Below are 11,195 nucleotides of genomic sequence, written 5' to 3' on the forward strand. Positions count from 1 at the left end.
TAGCTCCATTTTATACGTGGGGGCCCTGAAGGGTGTTCTGCCCAGCTTCTGGCTGGGGTAAAAATAGGATATGTTGGGATGTAGAAGAATGCTAACGACTGTATTTCCAGCCTCAGTAAGTGCTGAATAAATATTTGTTGAATGAATGAATCGTCTTTTATTAAATGATATGTTAAGCCCACTCCTAAATCGCATCTCTGCTTCTTACTGTTTTACTTTTCCCCTTTTATATTTTATGCTGTGAAAGTGGTTAAATAAGCTTTAAAATTCAATGGTTGGTACGCAAGACATTGCAAGTTGGAAGACAAATGCTACTCTGTTTTAGTCATAATGAAAAAAGGCTCAAGTGGAGATTCTGTGCTGATCAGATTTTATTTTTTTCCAATTTAATTTTTTGTCCTGGTGCTGATTCTTTGCAAGACCACCTTTCTGGTTCCTGTAACAGCTCCAAGGGGCTTCCCAAGGTTTGGGGCTAGGGTAAATGGCCCAATTCGTTGTACTCTAAGGATGACTCTGCTGTTAACAGTCAGGTTTTTCATATAATCTCTAGTAAAGAAGGAAAAATTAGCAATTATAGTTAGGCTCTGGAGATTTGAGGGGGACACTTTTTAATGGATGAACTAGCAAATATACAAACTTTAATGGAATAAGTGATTAACATGTCAGAGTTTGCTGTGTATTTAGCTTTCTGTAGTTGGTTGGCTTAGATAGTGAAATAAGGGTTCTTAGTAAAAATGATAAGACCCTGGAAAGGATTGGTGGTGGGACATCCATGGACTTACTGCAGAGTAGTGTTAACACACGCATCTTCTTCACTGTGCACATGGAACACTCCATTTATTTATTTGACATCTTTATTGGAGTATAATTGCTTTACAATGTTGTGTTAGTTTCTGCTGTATAACAAAGTGAATCAGCTATATGTATACATGTATGCCCATATCCCCTCCCTCTTGCGTCTCCCTCCCACCCTCCCTATCCCACCCCTCTAGGGGATCACAAAGCACTGAGCTGATCTCCCTGTGCTATGCAGCTGCTTCCCACTAGCTATCTATTTTACATTTGGTAGTGTATGTATGTCAGTGCTACTCTCTCACTTCGTCCCAGCTTACCCTTCCCCCTCCCCGTGTCCTCAAGTCCATTCTCTACGTCTGCATCTTTATTCGTGTCCTGCCCCTAGGTTCATCAGAACCATTTTTTTTTTTTTTAGATTCCATATATATGTGTTAGCACATGGTATTTGTTTTTCTCTTTCTGACTTACTTCACTCTGTATGACAGACTCTAGGTTCATCCACCTCACTACAAATAACTAAATTTCGTTTCGTTTTATGGCTGAGTAATAAATACTCCATTGTATATACGTGCCACATCTTCTTTATCCCTTCACCTGTCGATGGACACTTAGGTTGCTTCCATGTCCTGGCTATGGTAAACAGTGCTGCAGTGAACGTTGTGGTACATGACTCTTTTTGAATTATGGTTTTCTCAGTGTATATGCCCAGTAGTGGGATTGCTGGGTCATGTGGTAGTTCTATTTTTAGTTTTTTAAGGAACCTCCATACTGTTCTCCATAGTGGCTGTATCAATTTACATTCCCATCTACAGTGCAGGAGGGTTCCCTTTTCTCCACACCCGCTCCAGCATTTATTGTTTTTCGATTTGAACACTCCATTTAGTCTTAAGCTTGCTAAATTCATTTATTTTTACAAATTTCATGGACAGACCTGTTCATCTCATTTTTGGTTTTCCCACTCCATTTTTCTTCTTAGGATGCATTCAGCGAGGCTTACAGACAACTATTGTCTTGTAAAATAATGTCATAGGTAAAAATATGCCTTTGGGGGTTGGAAAAATCCTTGGTTTGATTCTGGCCTTGATACTTCCTAGCTGTGTGACCAAGGACAAGGTACTAATGACTTTGGAACTGTTTTCTTATCTTTTAAAAGTATTAGGATTAAATGTGATAACGTATATAAAAATACTTAGCATCGTGCCAATGTATGGACGTGCTCCAAAAGCATGGTTTTAAGCCCTGTGGCTTATCTGTTAAGGATGTAGCATAATGGCTAAGTATGGGGATTCTGGAGCTTGACTGCCTGGGTTTGATCCAGTTCTGCCATTTACTGGTTCTTAGTCTCCTTATTGGTAAAATGAAGTTTCTGGTAGTAAAGGACCATAAAGGGTTCTTGTGAGGATGAAACAAATTAATGTAAATAAAGCTGCTAGCAGATCAGTGCTTAGCACAAAAGTGCTGTTTATTTTAACTGTTGTTATTATTTTATCACATTTGAAAACCCGGTAGGCCACCAGATTTTATTTGAAATATTTTGTTCTACTGGAATTTTTTGCTTCTCTTTATGATTTCAAACTCTATGAGAGCAGGACCCAGTCTGTTTTGTTCACTACTGTATTGCTAACATCTGGTATAGTGACTGGCATAGAGCAGTGGTCCACAACCTTTTTGGCACCAGGGACCAGTTTCGTGGAAGACAATTTTTCCATGGGCGGGGTGGGGGGATGGTTCAGGCGGTAATGTGAGTGATGGGGGGGATGGTTCAGATGCGGGGGATGGTTGAGGTGGTAATGTGTAATGCAAGCGATGGGGGGCGGCTTCGCTCGCTTGCCCGCCACGCACCTCCTACTGTGCGGCCCAGTTCCTAACAGGCCGTGGACCAGGGGCTTGGGGACCCCTGGCATAGAGTACTTATTCAGTAAACATTTGTGGAATGAATGAATAAATGGATGATGAATGTTCCATTTTCCTTGACCTGTGTTTGCCAATATTCTAACTCAAGTAGTTTTTTCATTAAGTCCCTGTTTAAAAAAAAAAAAAGTGTAATAAGACTTGTATAAGTTCCCAGTGTTTACAGATTGAAATCCAAGTTTCTTAGCTTTGCATTAAAAAACCTATGGAATCTAACTGTACCCAGGTTTCTTCTCTTTTAGAATGTGGAGTTTTGACCAGATATCTTTTTCTATCGCATTTCAAGTGTATGAATCTCTGGGATGTGAATTAATTCACTGCATTGTTGCGATACCCAGTCACTGAAGTGGTAAACATAAGAGCACTTTGCAAGTTATACAATATTACTATCATCATTCATAGTAATCCTCAAGTGTTTTTAGTCCAGTTTTGCTGGAAATGCCCACCCCTCTTGCTCAGTTAACTGTAACCCCACCCATTTTTCTAGACCTAGTTCAAATCCTCTTTCTTGTGTGAAACACAACCTCCCCACTCTAAAACAAGCACTCTTTTCTTTGAACATTTATAGCCACTGTGATCAGTATAGTTCATTTGGTAATCATGCATCTGAATCAGTTGATCTTGCCCTGTTGTCTTGATGTATTAACTAGGATCTTGAAATGTTTAACTCTTAATGAAACCAGTAAGTTTATTGAACACCTATATTACCCTTATGTCCGGGCACAGAGTTTTCATGTATTAATTTGGGTTTTCACAATTGAATTGTAAGATGCTGTTAAAACATAAACTGAGGCATGTTAAAATTTTTGAGAGAAAAAATCAATTTGAACTGGACAGTGCCAAGCAGGGAGTGTTAGGAGTCCTTGGCTGACAGGAGCCAGGGAAAAGTTTTATACAGAGAAGGTGTGGTGGCAAAGAAAGGAAATTATTTGATTGCCTATAGCTTAAAGCCTAGTTGGCTGTTTGTGATTGGCTGTTCCTAGATTTCGATTTCATAAACTTGAGGCATTTACAGGCTTAGGTTTTGCCTACAGAGGCCACCAAGGCATTAGAGCCATCTCAGTCTAATAGCCTCCTTGTTTCATTAATTTAACACTACTTTAAGAACGAAGACTATGATATGTACTTCCTGGTTTCATGAATGATTCCTTTATTTTTAAAATTTTTATCTATTTATTTATTTGGCTGCACTGGGTCTTAGTTGTGGCATGAGGGATCTTTTTGTTGTGGCGGGTGGGCTCTTAGTTGTGGTGCGTGGGCTTCTCTCTAGTTGCGATGCTCAGGTTTCTCTCTAGTTGTGGCATGTGGGTTTTCTCTTCTCTGGTTTTGGCGCGTGGGCTCCAGGGCTCGTGGGCTCTGTAGTTGTGGCACGTGGGCTCTGTAGTTGTGGCACGTGGGCTCCAGAGTGCGTGGGCTCTGTAGTTTGTGGCATGCGGGCTCTCTAGTTGAGGCATGCGAGCTCAGTAGTTGTGGCATGCTGTGGCACGTGGGCTTAGTTGCCCCACGGCATGTGGGATCTTAGTTCCCAGACCAGGGATCGAACCCACATCCCCTGCATTGGAAGGCGGATTCTTTACCACTGGACCACCAGGGAAGTCCCTGAATGATTCCTTTATACATAACAAAACGTGGCATTGGGTGATTACATAGTTGATGTTTCATTAATGTTAAAATTGAGTTGCAAATATCATTCTCCTTTTCAGAACCAGTCTAGCATTTGTGATACTTGGATTTTTGTTAATATTGGTTCACATTTATATTTTCCTCTTTGTTTTCAAATACATTGACTTATTTCTTACTTATTTCTCCTCCACCAAGGTAGAAATGTTATCTTTCCTTAAATTGTTTACCTTGAATTTTCACGGATCCTTTGGACAGCTACCATTTCTCTCATATGTTATCTTTGTAAGATTTATCTCTGCAGTAATTTACTGAGGTCATTTAGTTTTACTTTCTGAACATCAAGATGAAAAGAAAAAATGTTAATAGAATTTTCATTATCCATAACGAATTTGGTTTTTAAAAGTGGTTTGAGGTTCAAACCAATAGCAGTCTAGCACCAGTTGAGGCTATTTTGAAGAGGCAGTTAATACTCCTGGGGTTTTCTGAAAGAGGTGGCCTTTGTACAGAGACTTTAGTAAGTGTTGGCAAGGTGTTTCTGGTGGGAACCCCCTTATTTGGTGGATTGAAGTCAATTATTGGAAAGTTAATTTTTAAAATTATTAAAGTTCTGAGTGATAAGAATGCACATACAACAGAAATATTTTGCCATAAAGCATGTTTCCTTGCCAATATTTTGATGTAGGGCCAAGGCTTTATTTTGAGTATGGATCAGCTGACTGAAGTTCTGTGTCATCTCTCTTGTAGGAATCCGTCCTGTCTGTGCAGTAGGTCCAGTTTTGATTTCTTGAAAGTGGAGCAATAATTTAGACAATTTATGAAACCATTTAGTGCAGGATTATAGATTTTAGCAGATATTTCCCTCCTTTTAATATTATCTAACTCAGATCTAATTTGACAGCCACATTTTTAAAGTGACATCATTTTTATTGAATCTTGCCATAGCATCCAACCTAATTTTCACAGAACTATAACCTTCTTTTAATTGCCTTATATACTGTTTAGTTGAAAACCATATCATGGTTACCACAAGAGGAGTGGACAAATATCAGTAGTTTTGGGGAAGAAATGCAAGTGACTTCTGGATGCCAGGCATGCAGCTCAATTTAAGTGAGCAGAAGTGTGAAGCTGAACTAAAACAGTTACCTATTAGCCAGAAACATTTTGTACTGTAGGCATCAGCTGGTCTGTTTTACAAAGGTAATGAGGAGTTGGTAACTGTTAGGTCTGTTAAGTGACATGCTGGAGGCCAATAGAGCTTGAGTGCACAGAGCAAATGAAGTTTTGTAGTACCTTTCATACTTTTCAGAAAGACCATTTTCCATCAATATCATGCTTTTTTTTTTTTTTTTTTTACAATATAACAGAGATAACTGAATTACTCAAGAGTGCTTGGAGAAAATCACTCTGTTCAAATAAGATTGCCGTGAAGCCTCTTCCCCAAGTAGTTTACCCCCTTTCCCAGACATAGGTAGTTTCTACCTCTTCTGGGCCTGTAAAACACCTCACATATACCTTTTTTTTTTTTTTTTTTCTCACGGTACGCGGGCCTCTCACTGTCATGGCCTCTCCCGTTGCGGAGCACAAGCTCCGGACGCGCAGGCTCAGCGGCCATGGCTCACGGGCCCAGCCGCTCCGCGGCATGTGAGATCTTCCCGGACCGGGGCACGAACCCATGCCCCCTGCATCGGGCAGGCGGACTCTCAACCACTGCACCACCAGGGAAGCCCTCACATATACGTTTTTGCATTTCTCTTATGTGGTTAATTCACCTACCTGTTCTCTTCTATAAGCTCTTCCTGTAAGGAGCTTCTGTACAGCATGTCTGATCCATAGTTGGTGCCCAACAAATTGAATAAAAGAGAAGTTGTGGCCATTTAAACAGATGATACAACCCAATCTCCCTGAGATGTGGTTTTCACTGATGTGCCATAGAAAGTAAGCCATCATTATCTATAAATAAAGTCCGGAAAAGATTTTAGTATAGTTATATTCAGTTGAGTGTATTATATTCTATATGTCCAAGATACTGTGTTATGTCCACAAAGGTACTGAGTTTAAGAATACATGGTTCTTGCTGGAGAGGATGTGGAGAAAAGGGAACCCTCCTGCACTGTTGGGGGGAATGTAAGTTGGTGCAGCCACTGTGGAGAACTGTATGGAGGTTCTTTAAAAAACTAAAAATAGAATTACCATATGATTCAGCAATCCTACTTCTGGGCATATATCTGGACAAAACTATAACTCAAAAAGATACATGCACACCTATGTTCATAGCAGCGCTATTTACAATAGCCAAGACATGGAAACAACCGAATGTCCATCAACAGATGAATGGATAAAGAAGATGTGGTGTGTGTATGTGTGTGTGTGTGTATATATATATATATATATATATACACACACACACACATACACGATGGAATACTACTCAGCCATAAAAAAGAATGAAATAATGCCATTTGCATCAACATGGATGGACCTAGAGATTATCATACTAAGTGAAGTAAGTCAGAGAGACAAATACTATATGATATCACTTATATGTGGAATCTAAAATATGACGCAAATGAATCTATCTGTGAAACAGAAACAGACTCACAGACATAGAGAACAAACTTGTGGGTGCCATGGGGGTGGGATGGATTGGGAGTTTGGGATTAGCAAATGCAAACTGTTATATATATGTATAACCGAATCACTTTGTTGTACACCAGAAACTAACACAACATTGGGAATCAACTATACTTCAATTAAAAAATAATAATACATGGTTCTTGTCTGTGCACGTGTATCCTAATAGCACAATGGTAATTTATGGAGAGGCAAAATTAATTGGAGCCTGGAGGAATCTGAGCGGTTTGAGAGTAGATAGAACCTGAACTGGGCTGTGGGTGGTAACAACAATTAGGGGTTTTTGGCACGTATTTACTACTTTATGGCATTTGATAGTCTGGATCTCCTTCAAACTGTCTTCCCTTCTTCTGTCACACACTCCCAGTCTTCCTATTCCCATTTTTAGTCTCCTCCCTCTTCAGTATCCTTGCGGTAATGCTTTATTGTTTTAACCCTAACCCTGCGCTTCCGGAAATATGCTTTTCTCTCTTCTGCACATCCACAACACTTCATAAGTGTCCCTTTTACAGCATTTCTCTCTCTCTCTCTCTTTTTTTTCCACCATAGTTGTATACATACATTCCCTCTACTGGACTGTAGCTTCTGAGAGCAATTTGCATCTTTGCAGTTCTTAAAGTATCTAGTATATAGTTTGGTGAGTAGTAAGTGCCACATATCTTTCTTTTAAACTTCTTTCCCCAAACTCAGCCCCTCTTCCAGACTTTCCTTTTTCTGTTCATAGTACTAGAGTTCTTCCTTTAATTCCACATTCTGGTTAGCAAGTTCTGCTGCTTCTGTCCTCAAAGTGTTATTCATAGCCACACCATTCTTTCCACTCTCATGCCAATTAAAAAAACAAATATTGAGGGTGTATTACATTCTGAGCACTGTGTAGGTGCTGGAAATACAAATATTACAGATCCAATCCCTTGTTGTTAGAATACTGGTGGGGCAGAGAGAGACACAGTCTGGTACTATCGAGAGTATGTATGTCAAACCCTTCTCTGTGCTGGGTGCTACTGTAACACAGACCTATTACAGTCCTTTTCCATAGGCTGCTTGCTCACCCCCAAGGGGAAGAGGCCTAGAAAGTACAGCTACTGGATTTCCTCCCAGGCTTTAGCCTTCTTTTTTCTTCTTCCTCCTTCCTTTTTAAGGTTTCACATATAAGTGATAGCATACAGTGTTTATTTCACTTAGCATAATGCCCTTCAGTTTCATCCAAGTTGTTGCAAATAGCAGGATTTTCTTCCTTCTTCCTCCTTCATCTCCCTTCTTTCTCCTTCACCCTCCTCTTCCTTTTGGTTCCTGCCTTTGTAACTTGACTGTGTTGAGTGCTGTGTTCCTGTTGCCTTTTGCCATGGGAACTTGTGTTCTTTGCATGTCATTGATATCATTAGCTACTGTTTGAGGGCTTACAGTGTGAAGTGTGTAGTAGAATGAAAAACAAGACCCATTTGAAATGCTACTAGTTAAATTCAGCAAGTTTCAAACTGAGTTCTTTTTTTGTTTGTTTTTATTAGTTATCAGTTTCATACATATTAGTGTATATATGTCAATCCCAATCTCCCAATTCATCCCAGCATGACCCCTGCCCCTCCCCGTCTGCTTTCCCCGCCTTAGTGTCCATACGTTTTTCTCTACATCTGTGTCTCTATTTCTGCCTTGCAAACCAGTTCATCTGTACCATTTTTCTAGATTCCACATATATGCATTAATATACGATATTTATCAAACTGAGTTCTTGGTACCTGCAAAGTTCTGTTCTAGGCATCTCCATATCCAAAGGCCAATAAGTCTCCCATAATCCTAGTCTAATTGATATGGAGACGCATATAATGCTACAAAACCAAATATATTGTCACTAGAATTACAAATAAAGGGCTGTGGGGCTTCTGTATCACAGCATATCACATCCTCTTTGGGTTGCAGAGAGGGGAAGACACTCATATATGACTTCAGGTAGAGGGGTTGCTGTATGAAGTCAATCAATGAAAGAATGTCAGCTGTGGTGGTTGTGTATGCCAGGGGAAGGGAATTGCTTGATGGAGTCATGGAGCAGGAAAGTATCAATATAATCTATACCACGTGGTTCTCAGAGTGTGGTCCCAGACCATCAGCATCAGCATCACCTGGAAACCTGTTAGAAATGCAAATTTTTGGGCGCCACTCCAGACCTACTGAACCAGAAACTCTGGGAGTTGATCCCAGAAATCTGGGTTTTAACAAGCCCTCCAGGTGGTTGTGATGTGCTGAAGTTTGAGAACCACTGGTCTACACTTGCTTGGTCAGAGAAAAGTCAGTTGCCCTTCGCTTGAAGAGTAGGGTTTAAGAAAAGCAGTGATGAGAACAAAAAGACAGGATTACAATAGAGACCTTGAATACTAGAGTAGGAGTATGTAGGGGCCCCCCAGGGAACCATTTCAGTTAAGGAAGGGACCTTCAGGGGGCTTACTTTAGGAAGAGCGAGCTGACAGACTTTTATACGGTGAATTAAAACTAAAAGATAATTGGAAGTGGTGAAGTAAATTAGGGGAGGAGTAGCCTTGGTAAATGAAAGGAAACCACTGCCAAGGAGCAATGTGGCTGGATAAGCCTTGACAGCCACCTGGGTAAGTGTCTGGACAAAGGTAACTGCCTCAGAATAAGCTGAGGCTTTGAACCTGGTGTTGGGAGAGCATGGTGGTGCCTTCTGACACAGTGTGGGCAGAGGGTAGAGATGCCACATGGTATGGGAAGTGGGATATGGGGGAAGGTAATTTTTTCTAAAAATAAGAATAGCTTCTTCCCCAGAATGATACAGGCTCAGTGTAAGAAACTCCATAAGGGAAGGTGAGGGCGAAAGCAAAATCATTTCCAATCTCACCTTCCAGTGAAAAGCAATACATTTTTCTATTTAAATATCTGAGTATCCATTTGCTTATTTAATTAAACTCAGTGTTTTATACATAGAATTATACAATCCTAAAAACAGAATTCCTTAGGTAAATTGATCTTGAACACCTGTCAGTGTTACACAATGAGTGTACCCAGGTCAGTGTGTGTTTGGAAATTGATGAATTTTATATTTGAGAAACAAAAGGTTTATATAAGCAGCTGATTGTTAAAGAGTGCAGTTTCATTTCACATGGTCATCAAAAGTCCTGTCCATATCATTTACTACAGAGGAAATCTGGCGCAGAACAGTCTCAGATGTCTGGTATGCCAACATTAGTCTAGGGAGAAGAACCCCAGCTAACTCTCTCTCTCTGTGTGTGTGTGTGTGTGTGTGTGTGTGTGTGTGTGTGTGTGTGTGCATTTTTCTTTTTGTAATATGCCACAATTTTTATTGCAACCTGGCCATTTTTGTGAGGGTGGGGAGTTTGATCTCAAAAACAGTGTTCCATTTAAGGCTCTTTTATACAGAAATTGCCATCATGACTGATATTCAAAATATCTTTAGTGTTGGAAGACTTACATGGTAAACATAAAACTCCTACACTTATTCAGTAGTGTACACTCGATGGAAAACAAAAAGACATTAATAACAGCTATTTCTTTTGAGAAGATGTGCAGTGGTTAAGGATCCGCCTGCCAGTGCAGGGGACACAGGTTCGAGCCCTGGTCCGGTAAGATCCCACATGCCACGGAGCAACTAAGCCCGTGCACCACAACTACTGAGCCAGCTCTCTAGAGCCTGTGAGCCGCAACTACTGAAGCCCGCGTACCTAGAGCCCGTGCTTGCCAACAAGAGAAGCCACCACAATGAGAAGCCCGTGCACCGCGAGAAAGAGTAGCCAAGAAAGAGTAGCCCCCGCTCACCGCAAGTAGAGAAAGCCCGCATGCAACAACGAAGACCCAACGCCGCCAAAAATAAATAAATAAAATAAATTTATAAAAAAAAAAAGAAGATACACAGGTATGAGAATGAACACTGAGGTACTAGGATGAGTTGATGACACAGTTAATACAATTTAATTGGCATTCCTTTTGGGGTAGGGAATTAAACTCTAAAAAAGAATGCTTTCAATGCATAGTATTATATCCGTGCTGCCATGTCACAAGAAATAGGCTTGCCAAGGCAGGTGAGGTGTACGAATGCTCAAGCCTCACAGAACTTCAGTCAAGTGCAACTATAAATAATACTGAATAAAGTTTACCATCTCACTAGTGGATAATACTTTCAAGGCATTCAGTTAGCTTAACCCTTTGTAGTGTTCTAAGCTATTCACATTGACAATCACATTCATTGTAGTGCTTGCTGCAAGGGAGGC

The 11,195-nt window shown here is 40.3% G+C and overlaps 1 protein-coding gene across 1 annotated transcript in view; it reads left to right on the forward strand.

The window, feature by feature from the left end:
* The window catches only part of CDKL5 (cyclin dependent kinase like 5), a gene marked incomplete at its 3' end in the record, with an annotated part of 182,957 nt that overhangs the window by 16,460 nt on the left and 155,302 nt on the right, over positions 1 to 11,195 (forward strand). The window lies entirely within an intron of this gene.

The sequence above is a fragment of the Leucopleurus acutus genome (assembly GCF_964270905.1).
Source record: "Leucopleurus acutus genome assembly, chromosome: X".
In the NCBI taxonomy this organism is placed as follows: Eukaryota; Metazoa; Chordata; class Mammalia; order Artiodactyla; family Delphinidae; genus Leucopleurus; species Leucopleurus acutus.